This window comes from Scomber japonicus, chromosome 2 (assembly GCF_027409825.1).
Source record: "Scomber japonicus isolate fScoJap1 chromosome 2, fScoJap1.pri, whole genome shotgun sequence".
NCBI lineage: Eukaryota > Metazoa > Chordata > Actinopteri > Scombriformes > Scombridae > Scomber > Scomber japonicus.
Window position 1 is genome coordinate 13,023,328 of NC_070579.1, and position 19,301 is coordinate 13,042,628.

At 40.0% G+C, this 19,301-nt stretch overlaps 2 protein-coding genes across 2 annotated transcripts in view; both read right to left on the bottom strand.

Moving 5' to 3' along the window:
• foxk1 (forkhead box K1) overlaps positions 1 to 19,301 on the bottom strand; it is a 230,364-nt gene that overhangs the window by 198,185 nt on the left and 12,878 nt on the right. The window lies entirely within an intron of this gene.
• Positions 1 to 19,301, bottom strand: part of LOC128377369 (protein sidekick-1-like) — a 242,410-nt gene that overhangs the window by 111,476 nt on the left and 111,633 nt on the right. The gene's annotated exons all lie outside the window — the stretch shown is intronic.

Here is a 19,301-nt window from a genome sequence, read left to right on the forward strand (position 1 = left end):
CTACACTGATCCATCCTCATTTCCCTGCAGCAATCAATACAGCACAAACATACAGTACAGCACACACACACACACACACACACACAAGATTTGACAATGTTCACACATGAGCACACAAAGATAAGAAACAATCACTTACAGACAGACTTTATGTCGCTGCTGCTTTTCAGAGGAGCACAATAGAAATATGTAAGGAACAAGAAAAAACCCCTAATGTGTGTTTATGGTATAGTTAAATGTAGAGGATCAATTTGCTAATGTAGGGATCAATTAAGTATTTCTTCTTCTTCTTCCTCTCAGTTGATTTTGGAAGGAGACGACGGAGGGTACAAAAATATATTCGTAGCATTCAGATATTCATGTGTTTGAACTTGTCAGTTTGAGAGCAGACGCCGGCAGGCAGGAAGAAGCGCAGGTTGATGCTACTTGTGTTTTCAGCATGTCGTTAAATGAAAATCCTCCAATATTGTAACCTGAGAGCTGACACTGAAAGAAAAAATCAATATGACCAAAGGGAGAATAAAGCATATTAAAGTGTGATAACTGTCTTTTACTCTTATAGACTGTCTCTTTCTGTGCAGCTCCACATATACTCTATGATGTGCTCAGACTGTAAAGCCCTGAGAGACCGACTTCAGATTTAAGGGTTACGAAATAAAAAATAATGAAAAAGATATGAAATATGTATCATTGTGAATGCTGTATGTTCACAGACATTTCTTTGGGGTGTGTGGTGCTACATTTAGATTTTTGGAAAAACTTTATTTTGCAGACAACATGTGCATCTGTGTGTATGATGTGTGTATTTACTGTAAGCGCTGTTTAGCAGTGCTGAATTAGCAGAAGTGGATGTGCTCCAAGAACCTCCATTGGCACAGAGTCAGTTGGGTGTGGTTTCTAATCCATTTCAATTCAGCACACAAAGCATCACAGTACAACTTTTGCCAACCTAAACCGATACCATACCATGTGCACCGACAGCTTAGTAAACAATGCAGACTAATTAACGCAAAATTGAATGTGGCTTGTCATAGCTGAGTCCAGATCTGTCTGTGAAAACAAGTCAAATCTGAGAAAACTGAGAATTCAAAGTTCACCACAGCATCCCCCCACTACCTGCTATTTCATTACCACCTGATTTGCAGTGCATACAGTACATGGAGTGAATCTCTGTATGTGCGACAAATGAAGGGAGGAACAACTGATATAACTACATATTGATTCTACACAGGAGAGGGGAGGAGAGAAGATGAGATGAGAGAATGAGATAGAAAGGAGAAGAAGAAGAGAGAAGACGAAGAAAAAAGAAGGAGGAGAGAAGAGAATGTCTCTGCTCGCAAATGACATGGAGCTGTTTGACACACGCTCACACAAACACACACACACACACAAACACACGCGCACGCTCACATACAGACAGAATTCCTCAGGTCTAATTTTATTCAGTGTGATTTCCCAGGAGAACATCCACAAGAGCCAGAGCCTCAACCCCAACACTGACACTCTATTTGTGTGAGTGTATGTCGATGCGTATGTGTGTGTGTGCGTATGTTACTTTCTGTGTGCATGTGTGTTTGTGTGTGTGTGTCCATTCAACCGTATCTCACTCCCTGAAATAGAAGCTTTGACCAAACCTTTTCTCCTGTGCTCTCTTACTTATTCCACAGTAGAGAATGGATTCTGCATCTCCACTGAAGTCTACAATGCAATTTATGGCTGTTAAGCTCATTAACTGCAGTGACCAGCCCATTTCATCACATCTGTTTTACCCGGCACACGCTGATTAATAGACAGTGAAGGCATGCTTACTCTTGCCTGTAGTGTCAGAGGGAAAGGAGGAGAGAGCCTGGGAGGTTCGAGGGAATCTAAATCCACAAAGTTATTAACATTCAAAGTCAAATGAGCTCTGTGGGCGGGTGTGAGAATGAAGCAAGACCAATTAAGATAGCACATTAACATCTGAACATTTGTTGAGTTAAAAGTATTTGTTCGTGTATGTATTTTTTTCCCTCATTTACATATCCCATTTCAACTTAGTATTTACATGTGAAATTACTGGTGATGACACAGGCTGATGGCTGCAGCGATGTGCCTCACGCTTTCATTTGTTCCAAATTGGGAGGTCTCAGGCTTGATTTCCCATTAAATCTTCACATGGAACTTTCATATCGGAGGAAACACAGAGGAAAAGAAATGAAATATGCCAATAAGAACTCCGGCAACAGAGATTAGAGGACCTCAATTCATTTGGAATTCCCTTCAAAAAAAAAAAAGAATAAAATGTCCCCGTTCCCTCCGAGTAGCTGCGGGGTGGTTGTACAATCTCATGCTAAGAGTTCCAATATAGTCAGACACACACACACAGGCATACAAATAGGCGTGCACATGAGCGGCTTTATGTGCGTCTTCTCAGTCTGACGTCGCTGAGATTTAATATAACATAAATTCAACGCGCAACTTTCTGCTCTCTTTTAGTTTTACGTTTAATTAAACTGGACTAAATTGTTCTGGCTTTTAATTAAAGACAAACTCAATTGTAAAACAGTGCATGCTTGTGTGTGCGTGTGCATTTTTGTGTGTGTGTGTGACAGTTCATCCCCAGGCAGAAGAGGGAAATTAAAATACAGTAATCACCTACATCCTATTCCCTTCTCCTTCTGCATTCCTCCCTGTATCACTCATAACCCCCCTGAAAGAATGAAAAAAACAGCCACTGTGACTCTTTCTCTCTCAAATCCCATTTTCTATTCTTGCTCAGATTACAATCTGCACATTTCTTTCTTCCAATTTTCTTTGCAATTGTCTCTCTCCAGTTGTCTCAGTCTCTATCGTAACCATCCTTCCTTCTCCCCCCCCCCCTTGCTGCAGACAACTGTCCTGTGTTGACACCCCTCTCTTCCTCCCTGACTTCTTTGAACCAAAGCACCAAGCCATATTGGTCTTTCATTAAGTGTCTGGCCCCAAGACTCATTTAATAAACATTCGCGGGTGTCCGCACTGCAGGACTGACTGCTAAACACACACACACATAGATCACACACGAACACACGAACACACATACACACATAAACAAGTGTGCCAAGAGATAATTAGCACACACATGTCTCAGTCCAGAGAGGAGGAGTGAGCAAGTCAGTGCATGAATGAGTGTTTTTTAATATGTAAGTGCGTCTGTTTGGGTGTGTGTGTGTGTGTGTATATGTGTGTATGTGTGTGTCAGATCCTGCCAACAGAGCCCACCTTGGCCCTGTCTGCCCTCCTTCCCTCTCTCTGATAGGCAGCGTGCCACCTTCTTAAACCACACTGCCTCTCACACAGAGACGCTCGCGGTGGAGGAGTGCAGCAGTAGGGCAGAAGGAGGGATACTCTGCTGTAAACCAGGTCCAGACAGCAGGCTTTTTGGCAGCTTCATCTCCAAAGCAAGTGCCAGCCAGCCAGCCTCCTACACATACAGTGCACTGAACACACACAGACACACACACAGACACACCTTCTAACACAGTTGGGAGCATTCACTGTTTCGCTGCAGCCGTTTTAACTGGATGTTTGCTTTGGTGTGTAATTCGTTGGACATATGAATAAGTCCTCTGTCGCACACAGGTTCATATCTGCTGAATGCCACATTGTGTGTCTGTGTGTGTGTGTGTGTGTGTGTTTCTATCTGTGTGTATAAATCATGTTAAAATGCTTTCCAAGCTGAAGATTTTTGTTATTTAAAACTTTATACTGGAACTGTGTTGAGATATTCACATTTTTAAGCATTCCTGCTCTCAAAAATTGCCTGTCAGCTTGAGTTGTGGTGTGGTGTCCTCTACCCCAAAGTAATTGGTAACTATAAAACTCAGCAGCAGCAGACAGTGCATTGTTTTGAGTGCAGAGGCAGAAGGAAGGCTCCTGTACCATATTCATCAATAAACGTTATGAAAGCTGGGTTCTTTTTGGATTGTGTTTTTGCACAGCTGCAAACTAAGGTTGACATTATAAACACATACACACACATTACCTTAACAAAATATCCCTATTAGTAAAAGTATATCTTTTGGTTTGCTTTTGTTGTTCTGAAAAAAAAAATCAGTTTTCAACTTTTTGATACAAAAAATATATATATTTTACCCCACGAAGGTAAATGTGTAAGTCATCCATCAAGAACTGCATTTCTTTGATAGTTGAGCTCGGTTGCTTCAACTGGTTTGAATGCACGGTGAATCAAAGTGAACAGATGTGAAGCTTTTTTTTTTTACTCATTTCAAAGTACGCTCTCCTACAGAGGCTGATGGCGATGCCTGACAGCCTGTTCCTGTTGTGATGCTCGCGGGTAGATTGGGCACAAAGAGACGCTGGAAGTTTTAGATGAGAACACAGTACCAGTCAAACGTTTGGACTCACTTTCTGGTGGCACCGCTCACCGCTGTAATGTAACAGTAAAAAGCTGTGGAAGGAAGATGAATGATCCCAGTGGATGAAGATAAGTTAACTTTGCTGATTTTACTGCAACAGTTAAATGTAGTTTTGGAAAGTATGATAGATCTTTTTTTTTTGTAATGGGATTAAAGAGTCTAACTGAGTTGAGACTGAGAACTGGACCACTGCCAGTAGCTCTTGACATTCTGCTGCCAGTAGCTCGACAGTTACTGCTTTACTGATTTTCCATGCATAGTTTAAATGAAGCTATTGTTAACACAGCCTGGGGTTGAAGATTTGTTTTACAGTATATTTGCTTAACATTCTTTAATACTTTTGCTCAATAAAAACCCAAAACACTGCCTCAAATATTATCTTTAAAAAAAACATTTGCTTCAGTTTCCGATAGCTTAAAATGTGGGGGAGAGAGAAAGTCTACGAGCCATTTTAAAGACTTCAAAACTTTTACAGTGTTATGTCATTTTTTGCAGCTTGAACTGTGAGGTTTGTTTTGTGTGAAAATCAAGAATAAATAATAAATCCAGAGTCTAAAAAAAGCTATCATCACAGCGGTAATGTAATGCGGTAATGTCTTACAGCTTAACAAAGTGTTATTCTTGTGTAAAGAAAAGGCTAGCTCCACCATCAGAGTGACAAACAGCTGACTGAAAGCTGTTACTCTGAGGTCTTTAGATACACCGCTTAATAATAAAAATGAGTCATTACTGATTTCTTATGTTGTCAAAATCAGTTTATATGATTCATTTTGTGTAACCACAGCAATAAGACTGGTTTATAGCCTCAAATATGATCAGTTACTGAGCTGGAAAAGCACAAACTTTCTTTTTTAGCTTCTTAAACTTCTCAATAATGTACCATATGTTGACAAACCTAGAGCTATGTGGTTTAAAGAGTTAACAACTGTGACTGAGACTCAATATTATGTGCCTGTAACAAGCAGAGTGGTGTGACTGAGTCCCCACAATTTGACTGTCACTTGCATGCCTGCTGCAACACCCATTAAGATAAAGGTAAGATAAAAACTACGTTGTCTGTTCAGGTGAAAATTTGTCTTACATCTCTTGCTCCAACAATCCTCAACAACATAAAAAACTATCTTTATGATTTTCTTACAGTAGCCATACATCACTGACACGATACAAGATATAAGCAATAACATCTGAGAAAACACCTTCACCTCACACACGTCTTCATGCACACACACACACACACACATATATCTTATATTCAAAATGTCATATTGTTGTGGGCAGAAAGCAAAGGGAGTACAGCCTTGTGTGACGATCATGTACTTAAGGACCTTTTCCACTGCAGGAACTTCGGAGTAACCGCCCCTGAAAGACAATCTTCCGGAACTTTTACAGGTGAAAAATGAGTTCCTGCCTTGGTATGTACTGTACTCCGTGCAGTCCTGAGTGGGGTTCCTGGGTGGGGCTTGAGGTTGACTCGGTGCTGATTGGGTATACTTGGTGACGCCACGATCAAAACCGTCGCACAACGATTACACAACGATTGAAACTGTTACCTATCAAGGTCAATACTCTGCATTGGAGACACAACAGCTGAGAGGAACGTGTGAGAGGACATTCCTGTAAAATCCCTGCCTCTTCTTTAATGGAAACGGGACTATAGTCACATACTGTTCATGTATTTGTATGTGAGAGAGAGCGAGAGTATGTGTGTGAGTGAGTGATCACCGTCTCTGTAGTGAGCTCCTCTGTTGTTTTAATAGTGTTATAGAGCGACGAACAAAAGAGTGCTTGAACTTATAAGTGCGCTCGAGCTCTCGTTTCAAACTTGTTCTAAATGAATCCGTCAAATACTTAAGACGTAAAATGTCTCCTGCCTTTTATCTTGTCATCAACAAAAAGGCAGAAAAACAAAACATCCTCAAAACAACTCTACATCTCTATGATAAGCCTGTTGGAGCTGAACCAAATGAGAAGAAATAATGGAAGCAGGCTGCTGATGCATTAAAAATGTGCATCAACTATTTAGAGGGACTGAATTGTGTCTACCTCAATCTAAATCAAGGATAAAACATTTTGGACTGCATTAAAATGATAACAGAGACAAATTGACATTTATTAAAGCGACCTATTGCCACAAGATCAGACATACGTGATGCACACAGCCAGAGCACAGAGTACATGGCCAGTCAAACAGTGCACCCATTACTGATTGTTGAACACCTCGATCCAAAACCATGTGCATTAATAAGCTACAATAGAAGTCTTTTATCTTCTGAGAAGCTTTTTCCACAAGACTTTAAACCTCGCAGCAGGGTTTTGCTGCCAGAAAAGCATTAGTGAGGTCAGCCATTGATGTTGGGCGATAAGTCCTGGCATTCATGTTCATCCCAAAGGTGTTGGATGGGGTTCAGATCAGGGCTCTGTGAAGACCAGTTCCACATCAAACAGGGAAAACCATTTCTCTATGCACCTTCCTTCCTATACTGTGGCATCGTCATGTGAAACAGGAAAGTCTTTTTGCCACGTTTCCAAGGAAAAACAACCAGATGTAGAGAAAAGCAAGAAGGGCCATGTACTCTTCATCATATCGTATTCAACTCAGCTCCCTTCACCTTCACTGTCAATTCTGCATTTCAGTTTCTGTTCACACCTTATTAATAACTCAAAAGTTATTTTCCGTTTATGTCTTAGTTCTGCTTCATGAATCCTGATGATTCTTTCACTCAGAGAAATACAGCCTGCAATGCATGTATGGCTGCACATGAGCCCAATGAGAAAAAAAAAGAAAGATGGTAGAGGGTACAACAGTAATGAACACTAATGTGTTTGTAAGAATTTTTAACCGCCCCTTCACTGACTCAGAAAACATTTCCCTACCTTGTGCCCTACACACTCTGCAGCTCCGTGACTTATAATTAACGTGTGTCTAAATCACAGGTTTGCTTCCTCAATCACCTTTACAGTTCCTTTAAACGGTCAAACGGACTCAGAAAGGGAGACTTTTCTGTGGTTGTTCACTAAATTGGCCAGTTGCCACTGCAAATAAGTCCTTGATGAAACACACACACACACACACAGGCAGAAGAAGTGCATGCCCACACACACACGGTCAAATATTCTTGTGCACACACAGCCTAGGGCTTGCAGTCCGAAAGTAATTGGTGTGTGTCTATATGAAAAAAAGAGAGAGAGGGAGCAAGAGAAGAGAGAGAGAGAGAGAGAGAGAGAGAGAGAGAGAGAGAGAGAGAGAGAGAGAGAGAGAGAGAGAGAGAGAGAGAGAGAGAGAGAGAGAGAGAGAGAGAGAGAGAGAGAGAGAGAGAGAGTATGAATGAATAGGAGAGAAGGCTGCTGGACAGACTACGTTTGTTTAATGTCCCCGGGCATGGCCTGAGGGACAGGCAGAGAGTAGTGGAAAGGCAACGGTACAGGAAAGGAAAGCAAAGCGGGCCAACGGTGGGATGCAGACAGGAAGAGAGGAGAGGAGAAGGGGATGCTGAGTAAACAAAGGAGGGAGAAAAGTCTCCCAACTTACTGTTTGTTCAGCTACAGGGGGTCCATGACTCACTTCCTTTCTACCTCTGCTTTAGTTGTGTATACGCATGTACTTCATGCAGGCGGTTATTCATATTTGATTTCAATGGTACAAATATCATGTCATTACAAGGAGTGCATTAAACCTACAGTATGAGACCACATTCTTCTAACAAGGAGGCAGGATGGATGGTAACACCTCCTTCTGTGTGCTCGTGTGTGTGTGTGTGTGTGTGTGTGTGTTCGTGCTTGCAGCTGAGTGGCTGTTGTAGTCCCATTAGGTGGATGGATCTCTAGACGAATGGCTATTATCCTAATTAGCACTAATTATGTCTGCTTCCAATTAACCACACAACTGGCGGTGACGCTGTCTTTCCGTCTCAAACTCTCTTCCTCGCCTTCTCCTTCTCTATCTCTCTCTCTGTCTGTCTTCCTCGCGGATGGAGAAACACACCTCAGCCTCAAACGCTGTCTCTCCCAGGTGCTCAGCTAAAGAGACGAGAGGTAATATTCACACTTGAGAATAAACCGTAATTATCTAATTCTGGTTCATATAACTGTGACCCTGCGATACTCATCCTTCTTTTATTAGAATTTACTTTGTGAATTTGTGTGCAGACAAAAGCATTTGGTTAATCTTAACATGGTGCCATGGGTATTATATGGTCAAGGATATGCCACATAGGATAGTTTAATCAAAGTCACAAAGGTTTCTCCATCAGTGTCCGAACACAATTGAATACATTTATAGCCCTGATTAAAAACTCTTCAGTTATGGTTTCTATGAAGTGAATTATAAAACCTTTCATAGATAAATTAACCAGACAGGAATGACTATTTTTGCATAATCCAGATAATTAAATACCTGATAATTAAGGTACTTTATACAACAAATGCAAATATTTTAATTCAATACTGTCACAAATTAGTCTGGTTACTAACGTGTCAAAGTGCCCACAATGTAATGTAAATAGGAGATATGAAAGAGATACCGTGGCTGGATTGTACAGCTATAATCAGCTAGAAATGTTTAAGGACTTACAGTATATTGTTATATCACCGAACCCTAATTTTAAAATGATGTCATCTGTTTAAACTGGATGATACTGTACGGGCCACGTGGCTGTGAAGCATGTCAGAAACAGCTGATGTCAATCAGCCAATACAAGCTCGACTTCAGTGATCTTGTTGCTTTTGATTCTTTATGATTGTTTCTATGAAATGTACAGTGTTAGGGATGCCTGCTTACATCATAAGTTATTGCTCCGTTAATAAGATTAAACGGCTTTGATGTCTAACATGTGTGTGTTGATTGACAACTGTTACAGTCTGCTCACCTGCTACTCTCCCCAGCTCCAGGACTTCCACTCGGACTACTGTCAACCCCGCACTTCTTATTTGGCTACAAACGAAGAATATGGCGCCTTCAAATCAGCTCCAATGCAAACTAATGGGTAACATATACAGTGTGTAGACATGTGCACACTGTCTCACTGAAAATGTAATATAACGTTAATGTAGATAAATTGCTCAGTGTAGCTTTAAAGGTCAATAATAATAGTATGGAGTAAACAAGAACAATGTTCCTGCTTTATTATCAACGCCAAACCACGTAACCATGCAGTTACAGCATCTCCTGTAAAACAAGGCTTTTTAACTGATATAGTCTTGTCACTACGGTGATAGGAAATCAATACAGCACAAAAAAAAAAGATTCTGCCTACAGGCGAAACATTTTAATTTACATTATTCTGTAAGAACCATACACACAGACACTTGCTCTCATAGACATTTAAATGTGCACAAAGCCTGCAGCTACAGTGTCAGTCAATGCATCACTAACATTGACCTGTTTCTTCTACAAAGGCCGTACAGTGTGACAGAGATTGTTCGTCTATTCTGCTCAAACCAGGCGAACTCAGTGCTCACGCTTAAATTGAAATTACTTTAGATACATATTAACCAATGTAGTCCAGCATATATATGTGTGTGTTTTGTTTAGAATCACTAAAATCTAACCCTGCATCTACATCTCATTTCAACATGCATTTAAATATATATATTTAAGTGTACTAAATGAACAATTTACATCATGTGTGCACCCCTGCTAACTAAAGCTACGAAAAATTCCTCTTTGTGTTTGCATTTGCAATAGCAGGCGGAAATGCAAGCCCAATTTCATGCTAAAAAGGTACTGAAATTGTAGTGTGCCACCTGCTCTGCATAAAAACAACCTCAGCTGCCTCACTTTGGCAAAGGCAGGTTTGTTTGGAGCCACGAAATTGCCCAAGAGGCGCAAGTGCAAAAATCGGACAGCTGACGTAAATGTCATTGTGAATGCTGGTTCTGCAGGAGCACAACATTAAAGGCCCGTGAGTGGTTTTGTGTATGTGTTAGAAAAATGTGTGTAAGTCTGCTTGTGTGTGTTTACTGTGTGTTCAATGTGTGTATTTGTGCGTATTTTTATAGATTATTGTGCGCTGTGATTATCTGCTGAATGAGGGTGGGGGGTGACAGATAGGAAACCTGTAGTACAACCTATTCAATAGAGAAAAAAGAAGAGGCATGTACATAAGAACAGATAGATAGATAGCCTTCAAACTAAAAGGTCATCTGGTCACAGTCTTATATACTGCAGTTGCATTTATCTTTTGAGATAGGCCCCTAGGACATAAACATATAACTCACATGTGAAAACATGAGCGGAGAGGTTGGAGCACAGAAAGAGAGTGACTGTAATTTCCCAAGTGCAGGAAATGGTGAAATTTAGCCTTTTATTTGTCTGAGGGAGACAAGAAACGCGTGACCTTCTACGTATCGACCCGGCTCTCTGATCTCGAGGATGTCATCTTGTGGCTCTGATATTAACTACTCAATCAGCATTCTGCTCTTTTTTTGTCTTGCTATCCTGAGGATGTTTGGCCTAGGAAAATCCAAAGATATATCAACAGCACGGAGCAAGGCGAACAACCATGGACATACATAATCTCTAGAGATAAGTGTGTTTGTGCTTCGAAACCTCTGTTGCATTTCCTTCGTTGGTTGAATTATTCGTGCCGTGGTCTCTCCTCTGGCCCGTTTCACCTGCCAGCCTCTAACAGAGTGTCAAAACCCAAACTTTCATCAGTCACTCCTGGCTGCATTGTGCAGTCTTTCACTTTCTCATTCACCCCTCTTTGCGTCCCCCCCCCCGCCCCCCTCCCCCTTCTCTGTTTTGTTGATAGGTTAAGAACTCTTTCCAATGACAGATGTGGGTGCGACTGCAGGTGTGTGTGTATGAGGTCTGAGTGTGTCTATGTGTGCGTGTGTGCGTGCGTGTGTGTATATGTGTGTACAGTCTGGTCAGTGATGGATGTGTGTGTGGCAGGTAATTAAAAGTGTGATTAGTGGATAATTAAAAGAGGCCTTTGTCTTTAGAATATTTAACGACTTTAGACAGAGGACTCGCGCACACGCACACGCCCGCACACATAAGCTGGCAGGTGGGAGTGTGTTGGTTCAGGCTTTAATGGGGGAATAATGATTTCTGAAATGATATAGGATACAGACAGGGAGACACGAGAAGAAGAGGAAGAGAGGATGAAAAAAAGCGGAGAAAGAGAGAGAGAGTAGCAGATCAGATATAGACAAAAGACATCACACCTCTCAGAGATAAACATCCATAGAATTAATCATCATCAGTATGAATTACACAGACTGGACACGCACACAGCCACACTCTTCCCTCTCTCTTTCTCTCTCTCTCTTTTTTTATGCCTGTCTTTGAGTGATCAGTTCAGACAGAAGCAGCTGCTCCCTGGCAGACAGAAATAGATGAGCAGAGAATCACTAAACCCGGATCCCGCAGGCTCACACACACACACACACACTTAGGAACTCACAACCACACAAAGGTTAGAGAGTAAATGAAATTGTACGTGTTAAAGGAATTAGAGCTCAATTTACAGTCAGTTATGAAAAGAGATCACAGGCTTTGTTTATTAACAGGTATCTGAATTCAGTCTTGTGTGCAAGTGAGAATTGAGGTCATTTTTGCACACCTGAGTGGGTTTGGAGGTGAGCTAGAGGGCAAACCTAAAGGACACAGGGTCATTTTGACAACATTTCAGGAGGTTTTCCTCCAAAGAAAAAATACAACATAATGTCAGCCGCCCACATACGACCTTTAGTTACATTTGAGTGACAGATATCATCTAGTGGGCGTAGTAATTATTATTATACATTATCCACAGCAGTGGTGCAGTACAGATGTTACAGAAGACTCATTCAATAAGGAGTCCAGGCAGTTGAAAACAAACGTTTCTGTGATTCTTCTTTACTTTAACCCTGTGATAATTACTGTAGCCATGACAACAAAGTGACTCTGAAGATGTAGTAACTTTAATCTTTTTTGCACTTAAACCACAGTGTTATCACTTCATAAAACACATTTTTAATTGTTGATTTGTGACAGTTTTTGAAAAGCACGGACAAATAATGCTGTTCTGACGATTACTGCCGATAGAAGCACCGGATTAGAAAGACGAAAGACGCTCGGATGTGATGTTGTGGAGTGTTCATGGTCAAATGACGCATTTTGGTTGTTTAATTTGGAGGATTGGTTTGATATCATGCAGCCACTTGTTCATTATTTGAGGCAGAACATTTGATTTTTTGGCACTCGAGTCTACAGCTGCTGTAAATGTTACTACTGTACCGTGATAATGCCGGAGTGCCTCCATGAAGCTGAGTGGACTTCTACACAGCGAGTCATGACGGGTTCACATCTAATGGAGATATCTCTGAGATCAAAATCTAATCTATTGTAAATCCAGTCACATTTCTATGCTAATGTGTGCTGCATGTGTTTACACCTTTCATTAGCATATGTCCAGATATCCAGATATCCAGAGAGGGCATTTTAATACCACGGCCAGAAGTCTTCTAATAGGGCTTGTTACAGTACATGAAGTATTGGTTCATGGCAACAGGAACACAATTAGGATTAATAGTTGAGTTTAATTCAATTATGTTAAAACAAGATAAAACCATGCTAGTTAATGGTAAACTATTTTGCAACTGCGATGCAATCATCTGTGTCGTACTCCTGTAGCTAAGGGAGTTTTTTGTTCATCGCCCTCCTCCCTCCTCTTCCTCCTCCTCCTCCTCCTCCTCCCTCTCCTGCTGCTTGTCTCTCTCCCTTGAGTGCTTGAGGCAGAGTAAGCCTGTGTCGTTTGGGAGAGTCATTAAGTACAGCCTCAGAGTTAATATCTCCTCCACTTCCTACTTTAAAGAAGTTTTCTTTTCACCTTAGTTGTTTGAGTGATGTGATTGGGAACGTGGGTAAATTTGGAACGCGGTGGCAAGGGACATGAGTTAAGGGGCAGCTGAGAGGAGCCTCATATTAACGTGTTATATCCGCCAGACATCCATGCTGTTATCTCAGCAAACAACAAATATATCTAACTGCATGCTGATGTGTGAAAATAACGATGCTATCAACTCTAAAACGTTCACCTAATAGTGTGTTAAGATAGAACAGAGAGTGTAATTTATTGATTGAACATCATGTTTTTAGTTTGTGGTATATATACGTACAAATCTACTTGTAGCCCAGACTTGGAAAACATCAACAGTTTTAAACAAAGCTACAACAAATTGCTTTTGGCAGAATAAGCGATGAATATTCATAGTCCAACAGCAGGCCCTAAAGTGCTGTCTTCATAATGCAATTCTATCCCACTCCACCTTGACAATGAATAATATTACCAGAAAATGCAATGCAATTAAAGCAACCCCTTGGTCCCTGTCTCCCCTTACCACATGTGATGCCCCCCCCCCCCACCCAACCATGCAGTACAGTGATAACATTAAAAATTTAACAAGTCATCTGATTTCTTTACTGCAGAATTCATGCATAATAGTGAAGTGGTAGAACAAGTCGCCTCTAGCCAATTTTCTGAAGTATAGCTAAAGTATGACCATTTATAAATCAAAAAGATGCAGAAAAACTGATTCATGTCTTTATTTCAAGCCGACTTGATTACTGTAATGCACTTTTTACTGGCCTCTCGGAAGAAAAGAAAAACAAAACCACTAAGAGACTTCAGCTCATTCAAAACACTGCAGCTCGGCTATTAACCAGAACCAATAAGAGAGAGCACATTAGTCCAGTTTTAGCTGCTCTGCACTGGCTTCCTGTAACATTTAGACTTAACTAAGTTCCTTCTCTTTATATACAAAGCCATTAATGGACAAAGCTACATAGCTAACTCCCATGTTAAATATTTTCCTGAAAGAAAATTGGGCATGCAGCCTTCGTCAATCAGTAAAGCTTGCTCGCTTTTACTTTGAAAAGAAAGTTAAAAGTTATATCTTCACTTTAGCCTTTAACCAGCTACAACTTACCTGTTTTTTGCACTCTTACACTAATGCACTGCAGCCCTTCTTTTACAATGTTGTATTTGACATGATTTTATATGTTCTGAGTTTTTAGTTTATAAAAAGTGGATTTTTATCTTCCATCTTCTGTATTCTGTTTTTATATTATCAGGTGGGTTTTATTTTCCATCTTATGTTACATTAATCTTTTGAAAAGTGTTTTTTTCATGTGAAGCACATAAGCATAATTGGTAAAGACGTGTTGGGTAAATTATAAATCTAATATTAGAAAATCCTTTATCCAATTATTTACAGTGTTAATTACCAATGTAGACAGATGACTAATAAACTGAATACATTAGTATCTATGCAACAATACACACACAGGCAGACATGCTTTTAACAATTTAAATATTTTACTGTAAACAATACAACATTTTGCAGGTTGTTCTTTTTTTCAGATTAGAGGTTATTACACGGTCGCCCATAAAGTTGGAATAATTTGTTTTCACACACATTCCTCTTTTTTATTTTCTATTTACACACATCAGTAATCACCTTTAACCAGGTATAATGAGATTGATAAATACAATTTTGAGAATATTTAGATTTTATCTATCATGAATACATCACATTGTCACAATCATTTCATGGAAAGAGGTAAAAAATATTTTATTCCAACTATATTGGCGACCGTGTATAAACATCCACCCACATTTCACATGAGTCAGGCTACATCAATAGCCACATGCCTTTCCCTTATGCCACATGCTTCATGCTTTTCCCAAGATGACAGCTGGATCAGCAGCAAAAGAGTCAGCAACTGACAAGAAAATGGACAGAAACAGGCACAAAATGCCAAAAATATAGACAAAATAAAAAAATATACAACGTGGGGGTTCAGACTGAAACTGAAATTAAAATTATTCAATGAGGTGTATTGGGGGGGACTTGTGTTTGGTATCAGTGAGATGATGGAATACGATCCAAGACACTGATCCATTAACGTGCCAACTGCTTTGACACATCTGCCTCATCCAAATAAATGAGGGGGCTGTGTTCACAAAGCGCTACTGTCTGTCCGAAGGTTACCTAACTCATCTATGATTTAAAACTAATGAAGCGTAGCACTAGTTCAGACAGACCATTGCAGTTTGGCTATAATTAGCTAATTGGCATTAACTTTTTCATTCATGCTTTGTAATAACTAGCTTATTTATCAGCTATTAGGCTACCAGCTGACTAGTCATGTCCAATCATCATCATATTTCATCACTATTAAGGTCATGTTATGCTCCATCAGAAGTGTCATTCCGCCTCGTTGGAAATTAAAAAGTTTTTATAATTGTTGTGAACGGCTACACTTTAAGGTAGAGAGGAAAGCTGGTGTCATATAAACATGGTGTCTGGGGGTCGGATGTGATATTATGTCTTTCAAGTAACGCTTTCGTTGTACAGTATTGTGATCTGTTGTTAACGTGAGATGTGACAGAAATAGTTGTGTCAGGAGTAAAAATAGAGCTAAGAGAAAAGTTAAAGGCTCCACATAGCCGGCCTATCACAGCATGAAGTGGGTGTGAAAGTTAGCTCGTCTGTTTCAAAAGGTTACAGAGATGGGCAGATAGAGACTCCCTCTAATACAATGTCAGAGAGATTTTGGGGAAGAAGGTTTCGGTAGCTATTCCACCATCCAATAAGCACTATCTGAAGAAGTATACTGGCAGCTTATTTTTACTCATGCTTGCTGCTGTACTGTAAATCCCTTCACCACCCAAACCTCCTTAGTTTTATGTTGTTGATCTGACTGAGATTCAATCTTCAAGTATATGTTTATTATATAGGGATTAGTTCTTTGGATCATTGTGTGCATTGGATCATTAAGCCAAGTGGTTAATTAATATCACAGCTTATTAAGAATTATTTTTAAACATTAGCATCACCTTTTAAAATGTTGAAACAACAAGAAGCCAAATCAATTTCCACATCATTTGCTTATATGTTAAATGTAAGAAAACGATTCATTCAGCGATGTGTTTGGGGACTTCAGTAAATTTGGAACGCGGTGACAAGGGACACGAGTTAAGGGGCAGCTGAGAGGAGCCTCATATTAACGTGTTATATCCGCCAGACATCCATGCTGTTATCTCAGCAAACAATAAATATATGTAACTGCATGCTGCTGTGTGAAAATAACGATGCTATCAACTCTAAAACATTCACCTAATAGTGTGAAGATAGAACAGAGAGTGTAATTTATTGAAAACATTTAGTTTGTGGTATACACGTAGAAATCTACTTGTAGCCCAGACTTGGAAAACACATCAATAGTTTTTAAACAAAGCTACAACAAATTGCTTTTGGCAGAATAAGCGATGAATATTCAACAGGAAGCCAAATGAATAAGAAATAGTAATAGTAAGAAAACTATTCATGGTTTCCTTTTTAAAAAGCTATGGAGAGTTGAAGGTCGAGAGTAGAGGAATACCAAAATTATCATTTTCCCTTTGAACTGGGATCAACAACTCTTAATACTACCTGACAGGAAAGAAGGAGAAAGTGAGAGAGGGTGAGAGGGTGAGAGTGAGAACAAGAAGCAAGAGAGAAAAGACAAAGAAACAGACACATGTCCACTGAAATGAAGAGAGAGGTAAGATATCAAAGAGGAAATGGAAGAGTTTACAGTAGAGAATTTTCATTCTGTTATTTGCCGCCACATTAAGGGACCAAAAGAGCAATTCAATTACAGAAGAGGAAGGAAAGGAGGGAGTGGAGAGGAGAGGGAGAGCAAGAAGGAAAGAGGAGGAGAGGTAAATTGGAAAATATCAAGTTCAGGCAGGCGTCAAAAAAGAATCCCTGCTGCTTTATATCCTGTCTTTTATTTTCTTCACTAAAATTAATCAGTGTAGAAAATCTACTATGAATGCTAAATGCCAATTTTCCAATCACAGCACAGTGGTATACTTTAGAGATGTCATTAAAAGGACTTTTAGCCAACGTCCTTTAATGACACTAGAGACAAAAAAGGCAATTAATTTTAAGCCAACGTCTTGCACAGGTAGATTTTTGACTATGTAGGGGCATTTCCTATACAAACCCTAATGACTACTATTACTCAAGACGAGCCTTGTTTGAGCTGTCAAAAAAAGACTCAAGTTATAATCTTTCAGCATCAAAGTTCCCAACAGGAAAACCAGACCAAACGCTCTATAAATATAATATTTGACAGAACATTGTCTAATTAACACATGACTTTAATAAACAGACAGAAATTACCCGGCAAATGAAGACGTACGTGTGGGCATGTTTGTCCATAAGAAAGTCAGACTGCCAATTTTAGCCTGTTTATGGAGTGCATTGCCCTCTGTGAGAGAGGCTGTTTGTGAAGCTAATGTAAGATCAAAATAATGTAACTACTGCGTGATCACAAATGACAGCGCAGTGCAAATCAAAGCTTTTTTTTTATACTGTGATTTTTATGGGAAATGAAGTTATTAAAAATGCTGTAAATTGTTGTAGAAGGTTTGATTTGTTTTCGGATTAAGCTATCCAGTTTTTAGGTACATAGTAAAAGGAGAAATATGATGATAAATGATGTAGTGACGGTTTAAAGTAAAGTAAAAGTCTGACAGCGATAATGCAGAAGACAATATTTTTTCTAATATCTAATCAATAATGATTAGATGCTGAAGTAAAGTTCAGAAGTTGAAAGATAGAGGATATAATATCATTAATCACAAATTCACATATGAATAACCAAGTTTCTCCATGTTCCATTTAAACATTAAAGCCGTATTCACAAGATTATGAAATCAAACTAAATGGAAAGCCTTAATAAAGATAAAGACACACATACAATATATGAGTAAGTAGAGCAAACCTGGGGCACATGGCTCTTAGTACAGCCATATGTTTCAAAATCTTATGTCTGAAATGTTTTTGTAATCCCAAAAAGTAACTAAATCATATCATTGAGAAGAAAGTCACATCCAGTATCTAAGCCTCTGGTGGCTCCAAAGATTAAGTTCCAGACACAATGGATTCAGATGAGCTTAAACTCTTTATTCCATATTCATCTCCTACTAACTTTTTCATGTCTTCCTCTACCTCTCTGTACCTCTCTCTCTCTCTCTCTCTCTCTTTGATCTGCCCCTTTGGCTGCCGTGAGAAGCAGCTGTGTCATTGTAGATGGAAGACCTTAAAAATGTCCAGTTGTGTTTTCAACATGTGGAGGGATTTAAGCCTACACATCCTTTCAGTCTCCCTCCAAATGATGCTCTTTTTGTTCTTGATCTTGCTGTCTGCCTAACACACACACACATGCGCACACACTCGCAGACACAAACACACACACACAACATCTGCTCACAAAGTTCAGACAGCAAGAAAGTTCCTTCTGTTCAGAGTTCAGACCTCTGTTGTATGTGTGTGTGTGTGTGTGTGTGTGTGTGTGCGTGTGTGAGTCACAGAAAGTGGAAAATAATGAATCGCTCCCTCTGTTAAAGTGGTGTTTGACAAATTAAAATGAATGAACGTCGAGCCACACATATGCAGACACACACAAACACACACCTTCACAGCATATGGTTGCTTAGGCCAGGTCTACGAGGAGAAATATTTCCCACAAGGCCAAGTCCTGACACTGACCACCTGTGACATTACTGCTCACTGCGCCTCTCGACTCCCCAGCAACAAGAAACTGAAATATTCACTGTCCGCCACGCCATGCTACTGCATAGATCACTGCCTTTATTTGATCAGTCTGGGCTCCCTGCATCCCCCGATGGAAGAAGAAAGGAGAGCTCTAATTCTCCTCATCCTGGCTGTCCTCTTGAAGCTGCTGGCTATCGGAATCATTTCACGTCCATCTGCCACAGGCCTCAGAGCTAATTAAAAGCAGCAGTTCACTCTTCACGACCCGGGCTGCAGGTCACAGCTGAAATATATATCACCACGACCGGCGCTGAGGTGGCAGCAGTGTCCTGAAGTTGTTTAGACTTTAGCGGAGAAGAAAACAAA